Consider the following 15,594-nt stretch of genomic DNA (forward strand, 5'->3'; position numbering starts at 1 on the left):
ACACTTAAATCTAGTAACACACACAATCACGGACACCTGCATTCCCTGTCCACACACATCACAATTAGTCACACACACATGCACACCTCATACAATCACCCCCCACATCACATATATCCTCACACACACTGCTGATACACATCCAACACCCCCCATACACTCACACACGTGAATCATGTTCTCTCCTTCATGTCCTCCCTGTGTAGTCACACTCCACTCACACACATACATCATATGTATCACCTACATCCTCACACATACACTACACCCCAACACACATGCTCTACATGCATGCCTTCACCCTCTATACATATAGTCACACACATACACGCAAGTGTGTACACACACTCCACACACAGGCATCATATAACCTCACACTCACATAGTCACACACATTCAGGCATATGCACACACACTTTCCATCCATTCACACACATTATAGTCTCTTATAGATATCACACCGCTCACACACGCAGCACACACACATACATACACATACCCCCCATATTCACATCTCATATACTCACACACACACATGCATCACAGACAGTAATGTACACTCACACACCTCTGACTCCAGTCATACATGTAACACACACTACATACAATCACACATACACCACACAGATGCCCACACAGAGATACACATTCACACACATGCCACGTCCAGTAACCCCCCACATTCACACGCAACCCATTCACATGTATGCACACAGCCTGTATGGTCACACTCCACATGCATCGCATGTTCTGCAGTTCAGGAATGCAGACACCTCCAAAGGAAGCAAAACACCTTAGTGACATCACTGTACTTAATGTTAAAAACAATCAAAGCGAGTACACCTGACGTGTGAAGACACCCTCTCTCTCAGTGTGAAAGCAGCAGAATCTGTGAGGACACACTGCATTCCACGAGTGTGTTCTCATGGTGAACTCACCAACCTGCACTGTGAGAGCAGATGAGCCTGGAGCTGAGGAGTGTCGCCTGCGAGGTGAAGCGGGAACGTGGGTCTGTGTAATTACAAGCCTCACGTGAGCTATTTAATGCACGCTGACAAGCATTCTCTCGATGGCACATAACAACGGAGATGCTGGAGGACGGCGTAGAAGAGCTCTGCATGGTTCCCATGTCTGAAACCTTCACAGAAGCAAAGCACCTCAGCTCTGCGGAGAAGCCGGTGGATTCACACGGTGGTGCGGGCAGCTTCTGCTTAGTGTCTTGGAACATCATTTTGGATTTTGTAACACCAAGGGATCATGTTGGGCCCAACATTCCAGGCCAGAAATCTCAGCAGTTCGAATCTACCAGCTGGGTTGAGGGAGGTAAGATGAAGTAGTCCTCTGCCGTTAGTATTTACAGCCTTGGAAATGCCGTAAGTCACTGGAGGGTGACCCTTGGAGGTGTGGAGGCCGCTGTAAGTCAGAAGCAACAGGAGATTGGAGTTAGAGTTTGATTTGTTTGAAACCCAGTTGTCTGGTGGACTCAGCTTGCGGAGACGCCACCTGTGTGAGCAGAGCTGTACTCCGTCTGCCCTGTGATGGATGATGTTCCAGAAGTAGCTCACTGAGCATCTCTTCCCAGGCATCTGTGTGACAACAGAAGCCTCCAGACATTCGCTTGGGGTCCTCAAGCGCTTGGCAGTTTGTGTCGCTCAGGGACTCTGTAGCTACTGTGAACCACAGAGAAACACACAGGACATTCTTTCTTTGAAAAAGTGGTGACAGTGATGCATGCATTTTTATTAGATTTTTGAACCTTTGGGTCAAATGGATAACTTACTGTGACAAATTACTACTGTATTGGGAATACTTATCCAATTTATACAAGTTATTCTGAGGAAATTCTGGAGACTCCTTTGAGGTTTGAAGGATTATACATAAAAATAAAACAAATAAAAGAAACAACTAATGGGGGGAACCCCCAACCACACCAAAATAAAAGCCAAGCAAGTAAAAGAAGCCTGAGGAAAAATAATTCTAAAATGGCAATGCCAGGTGTGCCTTTGACTCTTCACCATGCGCCTAAGGACACGGTAATAGTACATCAATACTGACACGTCAGCATAGTTGTGCATTCAGCTCTCAAAAGAAATATGAAGCCTGTATATCTGCACTGTTCTTCCTTTAGCAAAACCAAAACCCAACTCATTGCTGTGTGATGCAGTCCAAAGCATGGTGACCTGAGGGCAGTGGAGGACCACACAGAGGCCGTAAGGCTGTGTTCCCTGGACCTGCTGCTGGGGAGTTGATTGACTCGATTTGACCCTTGAGTAACCCTCCAGGCTCTGAGGTTCGAAATCTTCACAGGAGTGGACTGCTTAATCTCTCTGCTGAGGAGAAGCGTATGGGTTTGAACTGCTGACCTATCAGTTAGGATGCAACAGTATTCTACCTGGGCTAGTGGGAGGGACCTTGGAGAAGGACATCATGCTGGGTGAAGGGCAGGGTTAAGGGAAATCAGGAAGATCCCGAACGGCAGTAATCTGAGGACTGAAGGCCTGCAAGGCTGTGCAGGACACAGCGGCCATCCGCACTTCTGTACACAGTTACCCGGAGGAGGAACTGACTTTCTGGCCCCCAGCAACAAGGGTAACAGCGATCTTTCTGGACACGTGTATTCTTACCTTGGTCCTGATGAGAAGCCAGCAGATTCAAATGGACAGCCATTAACAGCCACGTGATCTAATCCCTGAGCCGCCAGAGCCCCTTATATGCAAGAGCACACATTACTTTATGGGGAGAGGAGGAAATGAAAATGTGAAAACGGTAAGCTTTTTAGGGTTAGAGACGATAGCCAACTTTCTTCCAGTATTTTATTCTGTTTCTCAAAATTTAAAGAACTAATAATTTTTAAAGAATTCAGCTCTCTTTTAGGCGTACAGGCATGGTGCTCCTTAGAAGCGAGGATGATAAGATTTGTTTGACGCAGGTTGGGACCAGCCCTTCGGAGAAGCAGAGGGCAAGAAGGAGGGAAAGACCCTCAGAGAGCGAGGTGCACACAGTAACTGAACCACAGGCTTACATACAGCGGAAGTGGTAAAGATGGCCCGGCTTCCAGTGGAGTTTCTTACTGCAGATGAGCGCTATGCATAAGGGCCCGTTCAATGGCACTTAACAACAAACAGTTTTAAAATAAAACAGAAAAAACAGTTAAAACAGAAGTGAAACCAATTTTAGAGAGTGTTTAAAAGGTGGTGAAGATAATCTATTAACTGAGAGTGAAGACAGGCATTTGGAATCGTGTTATGTTGGAATAATGTTACGGTGGCATAGGACTCTCCTATTTCCAAGCTAATCTGCGCTTGGTTTTTCTAACGCAGTAGATAATCCATCTAGTCCTGGTGCATCAATCTGTTGCAAATTGATGATCTTCTTGAAGTCATTGTCTTTTGGCTGGATGGACACAACGTAAACTGAAACCCTGTAACATAAGCTGAAGGAAAGCCCCTATTTTCAGAGTGTTTCCTCCTCCAACGTGTGAAGCTTAGAAGTGTGAGCTCAGGAACCAGGAGTCCTCCGGACTGGGCCCTGTTGACACAGGTTTCTAGTTGGGCCTTCACAAACACTGCCCGTGTAGTCAGGGTGGGATTCTGTGAGGTAATGTCACCACCAGAACACTGGCATTTGCACTTCCTGGCTTTTGTGTGCTCAATGCTATAATCTTAACTTCCTCTTAACAATTTTTTGTGTTTAGTTTGCTCTCAAATTTTTAGAAAACAGAATGGAGCATACAGCACTTAATTGCATTTGTGTTTACATCTGTGTGGGCTATGAAGTTGTCACCTCATTGATTTGACTAGACTGAGAAGGAAATGCTGGCCCTTATGCAGCCTCTGTTTCTGTTCAGCTGGAAATGTTCCTGCCAACCCACCTCAAAAAGCATGGCCCACCTCAACAAGCATGGCCCACCTCAACAAGCATGACCCACCTCAACAACCATGACACACCTCAACAAGCATGACCCATCTCAACAACTGCAACCCATCTCACTTACCCAAGCCACCTCTACAGCTCCAGTTTGGATTGTGCTCTGCTGTCTAGAACTTTGCAGTTTCCTATTTGGCACAAAATGTAAGAAGAGAAATATTAAAATAATTCTTTCTTTCCTCAACCAAAAGTATTTTCAAAATTGTGGAGACTTTATTTAATCTCTAAGTAATAATTGAAGAAAGGTATGGAGACAAAATACATCCCTGACAGACCCCTTTCTTGATTTTGAACCATCCAGTGTCTCCCTGCTCTGTTCTGACGACTGCCTCTTGGTCCAAGTATAGGTTTCCCATTAGCACAATCAAATGTTCTGGGATTCCCATTCTTCTCAGAGTCAGCCAGTCAAGAGTTTTTGCATAGTCAATGAAGCACAGATAGACATTCTTCTGGTATTCTCTGCTTTCTGCCAAGATCCATCTAACATTAGCTATAATATCCCTAGTACCACAACCTCGTCTAAATCCAGCCTACCCATCTGGCAGTTCTCTGTTGACATATTGTTCCAAACATTTTTGGATAATTTTCAGCAGAATCTTGCTTGCATGCGATATCAATGATATTGTTCGATAATTTCCACACTTTGTTGGGTCACCTTTCTTTGGAATGGGAACAAATATGGATCTCTTCCAGTCAGTTGGCCAGCTGGCTGTCCTCCAGATTTCCTGGCACAACTTAGTGCTGAAACTGAGGAGGACCTGAAGTGCTTGCTGCAGAAGATCAAGGACTGCGGTCTTCAATATGGATTGAAGCTCAACATTAAGAAAACAAAGAGTCTCCCACTGGGACAACTGGTAGCATCAGTATGGATGGTGAAGAGATTGAGATAATTAACAGTTTAAGTTTACTTGGTTCCACAGTCAACACTCTTGGTAACAGCAGCCAGGAAATCAGGAGATGAATTGCATTGGGAAAGTCAGCTGTGAGGGACCTCTCAAGAGTACTGAAGAGCAACGACGGCAGGCTGGAGACTAAGGTGCTCCTGATCCAGGCTATAGTCTTTGCAGTTATGTGCTATGCATCAGAGAGTTTGACAGTGAATAGGGATGATAGAAGGAGAATTGATGCCTTTGAGCTGTGGTGCTGGAGAAGAGTATTGAATATACCATGGACTGCTAGGAGAACGAACAGGTGTGTCCTGGAAAGGGTGAAGCCAGAATGCTCTTTGGAGTCAAGGATTCTGAAGCTTTGTCTGACATACTTTGGGCATGTTGCAAGGAGGGGCTGGTCCTTGGAGAGGGACATCATGTTTGGGAGGGTTGAGGGACAGCGCAGGAGAGGAAGACCCTCGATGAGATGGATCGATTGTATGAGTGGAGTGGAGGGAATGAGTGTGTTTGAGACAGAGGGGTTGGCACAGGATAGAAAGGCATTTAGGGCTCTTGTACATAGGGTCGCTATGAGTCGCAAGTGACTTGATGGCACATAACAACAACAAGAAGTAACAATGGAAAAATTAGGCATAATCAAAATTTTGGAGATAGTTGTTAAGTGTAATCGAGTCAACTATGACTTATAGTGACCCTATGAAAAGCAGATCTGAATCCTGCTGTGTCATGTACCATCTTCACAATCTCTGATAGACTGGAATCCACTGTTGCAGTCATGTGTCAATCTATTTCATTTGAAAGCAAGGGGGTCTTCTTTCTTTTGTTGACCCTCCACCCTTCCAAGCATGATATTCATTGAATATCCTAACAGGTACGTCTTGGAATTGGAAGGAGGAGTGACATTCACTTCCTAGACAACATGTGTCTGGAAACTATGACTTTTGAGAAACGACAATAGTTATAGAAAGGCTTCAGGCCTATTGTTCATAGGGTTGCTATGAGTTGTGCTCAACTCGGCAGCAATCAACAACAACAAAAACTTGTCTTGGAAACAGTGCAGTTGAAGTGCCCCTTGAAGATATGGATGACAGAGCTTCATCTTGGTTTGAGACAAGAGCACCTGATATTTTTGATATTACAGTAGTTGTCCCTATTGGTGTAAGAAAGACCCGGTGGCTGGGCTTAGTAGAACTGAGTCTCTGGCTAAGGGCTCCAATTCTTTCTAAGACTTCAGTGATGTGGTGAAAGGCACGTAGCTGCCGACCAAAGGTTGGTACTTTGAGCTCACCACTTGCTTCTCAGGAGAAAAATGAGGCAGACAGCTTCTCTTAATAAGGTCAGTCTTGGAAGCCCTGTTAGGAATTCTACTCTGTCCTAAAAAGTTGCTGTGGTTTAGAATCACCTATATGGTAGTAAGTTAGTGAAAAACTCAAGTTGATTAATAAAAGGTTGAAGATTCAAGTTCACCGAGTGTTGTGTCTCTGAGGGGAGGAAAGTGCTTAGCATCCATTCTACATCAGGAAAATTATCCAGCAGAAGCCTCAGTGGGACAAAATTCTACTCTGTTACACAGGGACAACCATGAGTGGAAGACAACTTGTTTAGATATTAGACATTTTTTTAGGTTCTTATTAATAACTTCAGGAGAAGGATGGACAATCTCCTCCCATGTAATTAACTGCCTCTGAAAATCCACTGGAGGGGTCAGCTGTGGGTAGGTTCTGACTTGATGGTACACGATGACAACAACATTGTTATCTTAGGTTTCATCAAGTTGGCCACTACTCATAGCAAGCCTCTAAATGACAGAACCAAACGCTCTCCAACCCTGTGCTGTACTCACAGTCTGCTCAGTTTAAGCCCATGGCTGCAGCCGTACAATCCATCTCACTGCGTGCCTTCCTCTCTTTTTATGGGCCTTGATTTCCATGCATTATGTTCTTCCCCGGGGACTAGCTAGCCCCTGTTGTTAACATGTCCAATGTACATGCAATGGAACCTGCTCTACTATTATATTCATAAGGAACATTCTGGATTCATTTATTCCCAGACATATTTGTTTGTTCTTTAGGTAAAACATGATCTATCCAATATTCTTCACCAATACCATAATTCAAAGATATAAATTGCTTTGGTCTTTCTTATTGTCTAAATTTCATATGTATGTAAAAATTGCTTGCTTTGAGTTCATCTTGTCTTTTTCCTAAAAAAATAAATAAATATTTTATACTGATTTATTTACAAAATTTGTATACATTGTTTTTCACACTAGATCTTTCCCATTTCCACTACCCCCCTCCATCAGATTGTGAGGCTTTCTGATTAACCACTCCCCACTCCACCCCACCCCTGTCCATTCTCCCTTCCCCCTTTGGATCCTCATACATGATCTAAATAATGACCTTCTACAGTATTTTCCTTATGGGACTAAGTTAGTTCACTCAGCATAATGCTCTCCAGTCCTTCCCAAGTTAGGTAATAATTTACAAAATCATTGCTCCTGTGGTGCTGCATAGTATTCCATTGTGTGAATCATCTAGTCTTTTAATTGACATCCTTACCTTTTAATACTTTAAAGAGGTCTTTTGCAACATATTTATCCATTGTTACCATTTGATGTCTTGACTGCTGCTTGACTGTATCTTAATTGTGGATCCAAGTAAAATGAAATCCTCGACATCTTTAATCCTGTCTCCATTTATCATGATGCTTATACTAGTCAAAATGTGAGGGTTTTTTATGGTGATTTGTAATTCCTATTAAAGGTCATATTCTTTGAAATTGATCAATAAGGGAACAGAACTCTGGCAAACAAAGTTGTATGCCTTGGATATTGCTACTTTTCTAACAAATTTGATGAGCTTTTCTGTAATTCACTGCCACTTTCTTCCTCACAAAGTCAAGTTTCTGGATTATTTGATCAATTAACCTACTGGGGGAAGTGGTAAGAAGACACAGCCCTGGCACAAACGTGTACTCATTTTAAACCATGCCATTTGGCCTCTTGTTCTGTTTGAAAGGCTGCTTCTTTTATATATATAGTTTCCCCGTGAATTAGGTGTCTTGGAAGTCACATTTTTTATAATGTTTCACATAATTTGTTATAATCCATACATATAATGCCTTTTAGCCAATAAAACATCATAAACATCTTCTTTTAGTATTTTCCTCTTTCAGTCAAAATCTATATAACATCAGCATGTCAATGCCCCCCATCCCATGGGCCCGTCTGAATCTAGCTTGAAGTTCTAGCAGTCCCCTGTTGTAATTCTTGAGCAGTTTTTAAATCATATTTAACACATTTTTTCTTGTTTGTCATATTGACTGCATTGCTTGACAATTTCCACATTCTATTGGCTTACTTTTTTAAAAAAATGGACACAAACATAAACACATTCCAGCTGGTCAAGTATCTCTCCATCTGGCTGAGATAATGCATATAAAATATGAAATCTCATTACAAAAACCCAAATCCATTACCATTAAGCCAATTACCAAGTCAGGGCTGTAGCAGTGCCATCTATGACAGAGCAGAATGACCCCAGGGGGTTTTGGTGCTGTAATCCTTAAGACACCAGACCCCCAGCGCTTTTCTCTTGCACAGCTACTGAGTAGGTTAGATCTGCTAACCTGGACTTCAGCCACACTGAGTCCTGTGAGTGAGTCTCTCTCCTGCTTCCTGCCATCTGACTGTCATCCTGGTACCTCTCTCCCACTTTTATCTGTCTTCCTGTTTATTCTTCTTATTTTGTAAGACTCCACACAGAAGAGGTTGGGTTCGGGACCCACGTTCCTCTCAGAGGTTGTTGTTAGGTGCTGTGGAGTCAAGTACAACTCATAACAACCCCCTAAACAACAGATCTGACCCCAATAACGTAACAAAAAGAAACTCCCATATTCTCCCAACAGGTGATGCTCAGAGCTGATTAGGACTTCAGTCTGACTTTGTGTGGACATAGTTCTGTTACACGTGAGTCTGACTTTGTGTGGACATAGTTCTGTTACACGTGAGCCACAGATTTTCTGCCTCTTGATCAACACAAAGATGAGCTCGTGTGTGTGCACACATGAGTGCACGTGCACTCACACATGTGTGACAGTTCCCACGGATGGTAGTGCCACAGGAGACATTGAAAACTGACTTGTACCCTGTCCTTCGGGATTCTAGGTTGGTGTTCAATGTAGAGTTGTGTGGAGGCCATGTAGACACCTTACCCAGAGCGACAAAGCTCCAGTTAAATTATCCGTGGTATTGAGAACTCGCAGGTCGTTGACTATCCCAATTTAATTTGGGCAGCACAGGACATTTCTAATAATTAATACTGTAATAACACTTAATGATCTGCACTCATGCAATCTGAAAATCCAGCTAATGGTGCAGTTTTTAGTGATTGCACAAACAGCAAGTTTTAAATGTGTCAAATGCTGCTATTTCAGCATCGCAACGGCAGGCGGGAGCCCCTGCCTGTGGGCTGTCACTGACCCTGACCTGAGCCTAGATGTGGGCAAGCAACAGTGGCCATTTCCCTGGGGACAGGCTTCAGTCTGGAATGGGACAGAAATGACATTGGAATGGAGTCTAGGCCGACACTTCCTTCTAGATGGGACAGGTTGAAAAGCTGTGATGGTAGCTATGAGAAAACAAGGAACAAGATTGCAAAGTCTCCTCTACAAACCCCATTAGAGATGAACTAGTGCTCTGTGGGGCTGCCCAGCTGAGAGTAATTCATGGCCAACCTGGTCCTTTGCCAGCCTCCTTCCTCTGGGTGGGGCCACATGAAACTTTTTCCTTGGTGCTGGGGCACAGACATGGAAGGTGAGGCCTGGACCAGACACCTATACCTCTGAGACCTGCTGAGAGTTCTGTGCCTCAGGCCTGGGTCCTCTGTGTTCTGCTGGGGACTATGCATCTCAGGCCTGGGCCCTCTGTGACCCGCTGAGGATTATGAGTGTCAGTCCTGGGCCCTCTGTGACCCACTGGGGACTGTGTGACTCAGGACTGGGCCCTCTGTGACCCGCTGGGAGCTGTGGTCTCTGTCTTGAGTCCTACTGAAGGAGACAGCTGTGGATCACACTGGAGCCAACAGTCCTCTAAGAACTCAAATTAAAACTGGATTTCAAAGATGTAGTTAAAATAATTAGAGTCGTTTTTAACAATGTAATGACTTAAATTTCTTATTGTATTAGATCCTCAGATCTTTTTTAGGATTTTAATTACCAGTAATCATTTTAAAAAAATAAATAGGGAGTTTAAAGGAAGGAGTGTGAATATACCCTGCAGAGCAAAGGGCATCCTTCTGCTGCCGAGATGAGCCAGTCTAACCCAAGCAACAGTGAAAAGGGACAGTGAGTGAGGAAAGCCAAAGAATTGATGCCTTCGAGTTGTGGTGTTGGAGAAGGGTACTGAGTGTCCCATGGACTAATAAGAGAATAAATCAGTCTGTCTTGGAGGAAGAGCAGCCAGGGTGCTTCTTAGGGATGGCGAAACTCATCTCACCTTACTTTGAGCGTGTTGTCAAGAGGGACCAGTCGTCCACAGAAAAGCACATCATGCTCAGGAAGGCGATAGTCACCGAAAAAGCGGAAGACCCTCAGTAAGATGGATTGCACAATGACTGAAGCAATGAACTTGAGCATGGCAGAGACGATGGCTTAAGATAGGGCAAGGTTAAGGTTTGTTCTTCATAGGGTCAACTCGGCAGCACTTGACAAGAATCCCAGCAGACTCGAAGTACAGGCAGATGTTAATGTGACTGAGGCCTTGGTGCCACACCGCTGCAATGAAGCAGCACGGCTCAGAGATCTTGTTTGTTTCCAACGTGTATAGAAGTCATGTTTTTGCTATACTGTAGCCTCTTACAGTGCTGTGGTCTCTTACTGTGAATAGCATGATCCAAAACTTGAAATATGGTGAGAATTCCCAAAATGTAACAGAGAGACACAGAATAAGCACATGGGGCTGGAAAAGTGCCTCTCGAAGACCTGCTCCCCACAAGGCTGCTTTGAGCCTGCAGTTTGTAACAAGTGCAGCTATTGTAAAGCACGGTGGGATGAAGCCGAAAGGAGCGCTCCCTGGATTCGTCCACAGCTAAGAATTCCACTACTATCGTAAGTACACAGGAGCTGGCCTTCTGGCTCCAACAACAGCTACAGAAGCGGCAATGGCATATTCACGCATTTTCCTTGCAAGTTCCAGTAGATGGTCCGTTTGCTACAGGCTGAGTTTATGAAGTCGTTTTGTGAACTGTGCTGTCTTTTGGGGAAATTTATCTTTGCTAAGGTGTGGAGGGGGTCTGATGTTATGGCTCCTAGCAAGTTGTATTGTTAATCAAAGGCCACAGGTTGTTAAAATACACAACGGTTTCTGTGGGAGGAAAATGCGTGTTTCCCTCTCACTACAGTTTACAGCCTTGCAAAGTCCATAGTTCCTCTGAGAGAGACTGACTCAACAGTAGTGGGTGATCGAGTGTGTGTGTGTGTTCTGCCGTTCTTCCGTCAGGTGGTTGCAATGTGGGTGTTCATGTGCTGTGACGCTATTAGCTCCTCCAAGATCTCAAATGCCAGCTGGGCCATCCAGGGTAGATGACTTTTAGTGGGGCTTCCCTACAAAAACTGATGCCAGGAAGAACCTGGTAGTCTATTTTCATATCACACACTAGTAAAATCCTGCTGAAGATTATCCGGAAATGACTGAAACAGTACATTGACAGAGAACTACCAGAAATACAAGCTGTGTTTAAAAGAGGTTGTGGCACTAGGGACATTATTGCCAATGACAGATGGATCTTGGCAGAGAGCAGAGTACCAGAAGAATGTCTATCTGTGTTTCATTGACTATACAAAGGCATTTGACTGTGTGAATCACAATAAATTGTGGCTAACCTTGAGGAAAATGGGAATCTCAGAACACTTGGTCATGTTTAAATGAAACCTATACTTGGACCAAGAGGCAGTCCTCAGAATAGAGTAAGGAAACACTGCATGGTTCAAAATCAGGAAAGGAGTGCATCAGGGATGGATCCTTTGGGAAGCAGGGAGGAGGAGTGTGGCATCAAGATTAAAGGAAGACTCATTAACAACCTACAATATGCAGATGAAACAACCTTGCTTGCTAAAACTAAGGAGGACCTGAAGCACTTGCTGCAAAAGGTAACTGTAGTCTTCAATATGGACTGAAGCTCAACATCACGAAGACAAAGATTCTCACCACTGGGCCAACTGGCAGCACCAGGATGGATGGAGAAGAGAGTGGGTTGTTAGCAACTTCAGCTTGCTCAGATCCACAGTCAACACTCAACACCAACAGTCAGAAAATCAAAAGACGAATCACATTGGGAAAATCTACTGTCATGGACCTCTCTAGTGCTGAAGAGCAACAAAGTCAATGTAGGTACAAAAGTGTGCCTAATCCAGGCCATGGTTCTTCTCAACTACTTGTTATGCTTCAGAGAGTTGGACAATGATAAGGATGACAGAAGAAAAATAGATGTCTTAAAGTTGTGGTGCTGGAGCAGAGTCTTGAATATGTCATGGACTTCCAAGAAAACAAATCGGTCTATCTTGGAGACGGTGAAACCACATTTCTTTTTGGAGGCTAGGATTTTGAAGTTCTGTCTCACTTATTTGGACATGTGGCCAGGAGAGATCGGTCTTTGGAGAAGGACATCATACTTGGAAGGACGGATGTACAGCACAGGATAGGAAGACCCTGGATGAGATGGATTGATACAATAACTGGGGCAATGGAGGTTGGTGTGTCAGAATTTGTGAGACTGGCTCAGGACAGGGAAGGGTTCAGAGCTGCTGTACATAGAGTTGCTATACATTGAGGTGACTCAAGGGCACGTAACAGCAATAACATACTATGACAGGTTTGGAAGCAGGAGTGGCATGCACTTCCTAAACAACATGCCTCCGGAAACTCTTTGAACTGTGGTGATACATGTCTATAGATGTAGAGGGCTTCAAGCCTTCTGTTTATAGGGTCATGCTCGACTCAACGGCAATCATCAACAACAACAACGATTTTGTTTAGAGTCAATAAAACCTTGAGGAGTGCCTTTTCATTTAAAAGTCAGTTGTTATTACATTCTGGAGGAACATTCTTCTAAGTGGTGCAGCACTCTTCTGTCAATATGCTGTATTGAGGTAACTTGGGGTTGCTGTGATGCTGAACCTTGTGCCACTGGGGTGTCAAATGCCATAACGGTTCCCAGTGGCGGACAGTGTTTGGTGGAGCTCCCAGTTTAAGACAGATTTGGAAGGAGGAGTGGCATCCACTTCCTAAACAACATGCCTCTGGAAACTCTCTGAACTTTGATAAATGACAATAGTTACATAAAGGCTTCAGGCCTTTTGCTCATAGGGTCTCTCTGAGTCATGCTAGACTTGATGGCAATCAACAGCAACAAAGACAACCAGCTAAAACCACGTAGCTTACCACAGCCCATTCGCCTCATTGTTCTACGTTGTACCAGAAGGTGTAACCCCTAAGTTAGAAGACAGTGAACATCCACCCTGGCCACCAGTGGACGTGCCTGGCCGCAGTGATGACAGAGTGGAGACTCCCTGGGGAGTGGAGAACTGACAGTCAAGGCCTTGGTGGTGAGGATGATGCAGCATTTTGTATCATTGGTTTTAAGAATTGACAACAATAAAAACACCTATGTTTGCATCACATATTTATCTACGTGTTCTTGAAGGAGGAAATGGAATCAAATTGACCCAAGGCTCCACCCTGTGTTACCAGTGTCAGTAATTTTAATGCACCTCCCTCTCACAGTTCACTGAGCTGCTCCTCACGGCACAGCCTCATCCTCTGTCAGGTTCTGAGAGCCAAGGTCCCCAGTAGCTGCCACGTGGGACAGCAGTGCGAGGCACATCGGGGGCCACTTTCCTGGGGCAGAGGACAGCCCTTGCTGCCCTGGGGGCTCAGAAATGCCCTGAACCTCACCCCACAGGCCATGGCAGCTTAGCCTTTCACACGTCAGAAAACCTAGCATATGGCAAAGGAAAGTGGAGATCGATCTTCGAAGGACCTATTTCCCAGCTGTCCTAGATTTGCCCTGTACTGGGCAACTTTGCAAACGTCTAAATGCCACGTCTTCATGGAAGAGAGGTGTTCAAGTAAACAACTGTTGTGTCCTTACTGAGATTGTCACATGTGATTCACGTGACTAGGAGCCCTGGTGGTGCAGTGATTAAGAGCTTGGCTGCTAAGCCACGGGCTACTCTTGGAGAAGTACGTAGCAGTGTGCCCCCTCCAAGGTTCCTAGCACTGGACGTTGGGTGGAGGAAGCTCTGCTCTGTCCTGCAGGATCTCTGGGGGGTGGATGGATCCTACCACCGTTAGGAGTTTACGGTCAGTACATCTGGGACACAGGCAGGTGAAGAGCCTCAGTCGAAGTCCTAACACTGAGTCTCAGTCTCCTGAGGTGCTGCTCCAAAGCCCAGAAGAGCTTATTTTATTCCAGATTTCCCATTACACCTGCGATAAAGTACTGGGGAAAGGAGAAGTGGAGTGTATTTATTACCGTGGATTTATTTATATATAATAAATAAAATGGGTTGCTTTAAAGAACAGACACTTCTGAGAGCTGAGGGGCTTAGTGCAGGTAGACTAGTAGAAGCATCTCCACATGGAATTTCCTCCAGTGCCGCCCCGAGTGTATGTGTCTGCATCTATGTCTCTACCTGTTTTTGTGTTTGTGTCTGTGTGTCTGCATGTGTGTATGTTTGTGTACCTGTGGAGGTGTCTGTGTGTGTCTGTGGAGGGGTGTCTGTGTGAGTCTGAGGGTGTGTGTGTCTGCGTGCATATTTGCATGTGGGACCCTGTGTATGCGTTTGTCTGTTCTCTGTCATAAAGCACTTATCAGAACTGATTACGATCTACCCTAAGCCCTTGTGACCTTGTCCACTAAGCTGAGAGCATCACAGCTGTTGGGCACTGGTCTGAGTGTGAGGAACATCACTCAGCCTTTGGCAGCTCTCAGCGACCCATCTGAAGCTGACACCGTTGGCCACTCTGCTGCATGTTATCTAGAAGTGGGCAATACAGGTCATGGTCAAGAGCAGAGAAACCCCCATCTCCTCAACTCAGCTGTCCTTGTCCCACACTGAGGTGCTGGGGACGCTGGGATGCCATCTTCATCCAGAAGCAGAAGGAACTGTATTTATCACACTGCAGCCTTGCAAATGCCCACGAAGCAGTCACACTGAATTTACAAATAGCACACCTGACCCCCATTCTTTCTCCTCTGATGGGGGTAGCCCAGAGACCCCCACCCACCACCACATGATGCCTGCCATCTCCACCTGCCATCCACTGCCCATGGTCACCCACCTGCCACTCACTGTCCACAGCTTACCACCTGCCATCCACTGCCCACTGCACACCATCTGTTGATCAATGTCCACTGCTCACCACCTGCTGCCCACCACCTGCACTCACCACTTGCCACCTGCCGCCTGTTCAGGTCTTTTGTTCATAGGGTCACAATGAGTCATTTATGACGTGATGACACTTAATAACAAAAACAACTCACTGCCCACTGTGCAGCATCTGCCCCCCACTGCCCACCTCCCTTTCTATTGCTCACTGTCTGCTGCTCCCCACGCTCACCACCTGCCGCCCACTGTCCACGCTCACCACCTGCCACCCACTGCCCACTTTCACCACCTGCCACCCACTGTCCACGTCCACCACCTGCCGCCCACTGCCCACTTTCACCACCTGCCCCCCACTGTCCACGTTCCCCACCTGCCACCCACTGTCCAC

The sequence above is a fragment of the Elephantulus edwardii genome, unplaced genomic scaffold (assembly GCF_000299155.1).
Source record: "Elephantulus edwardii isolate Elephantulus edwardi_28Jun2011 unplaced genomic scaffold, EleEdw1.0 scaffold00207, whole genome shotgun sequence".
Taxonomy (NCBI): Eukaryota; Metazoa; Chordata; class Mammalia; order Macroscelidea; family Macroscelididae; genus Elephantulus; species Elephantulus edwardii.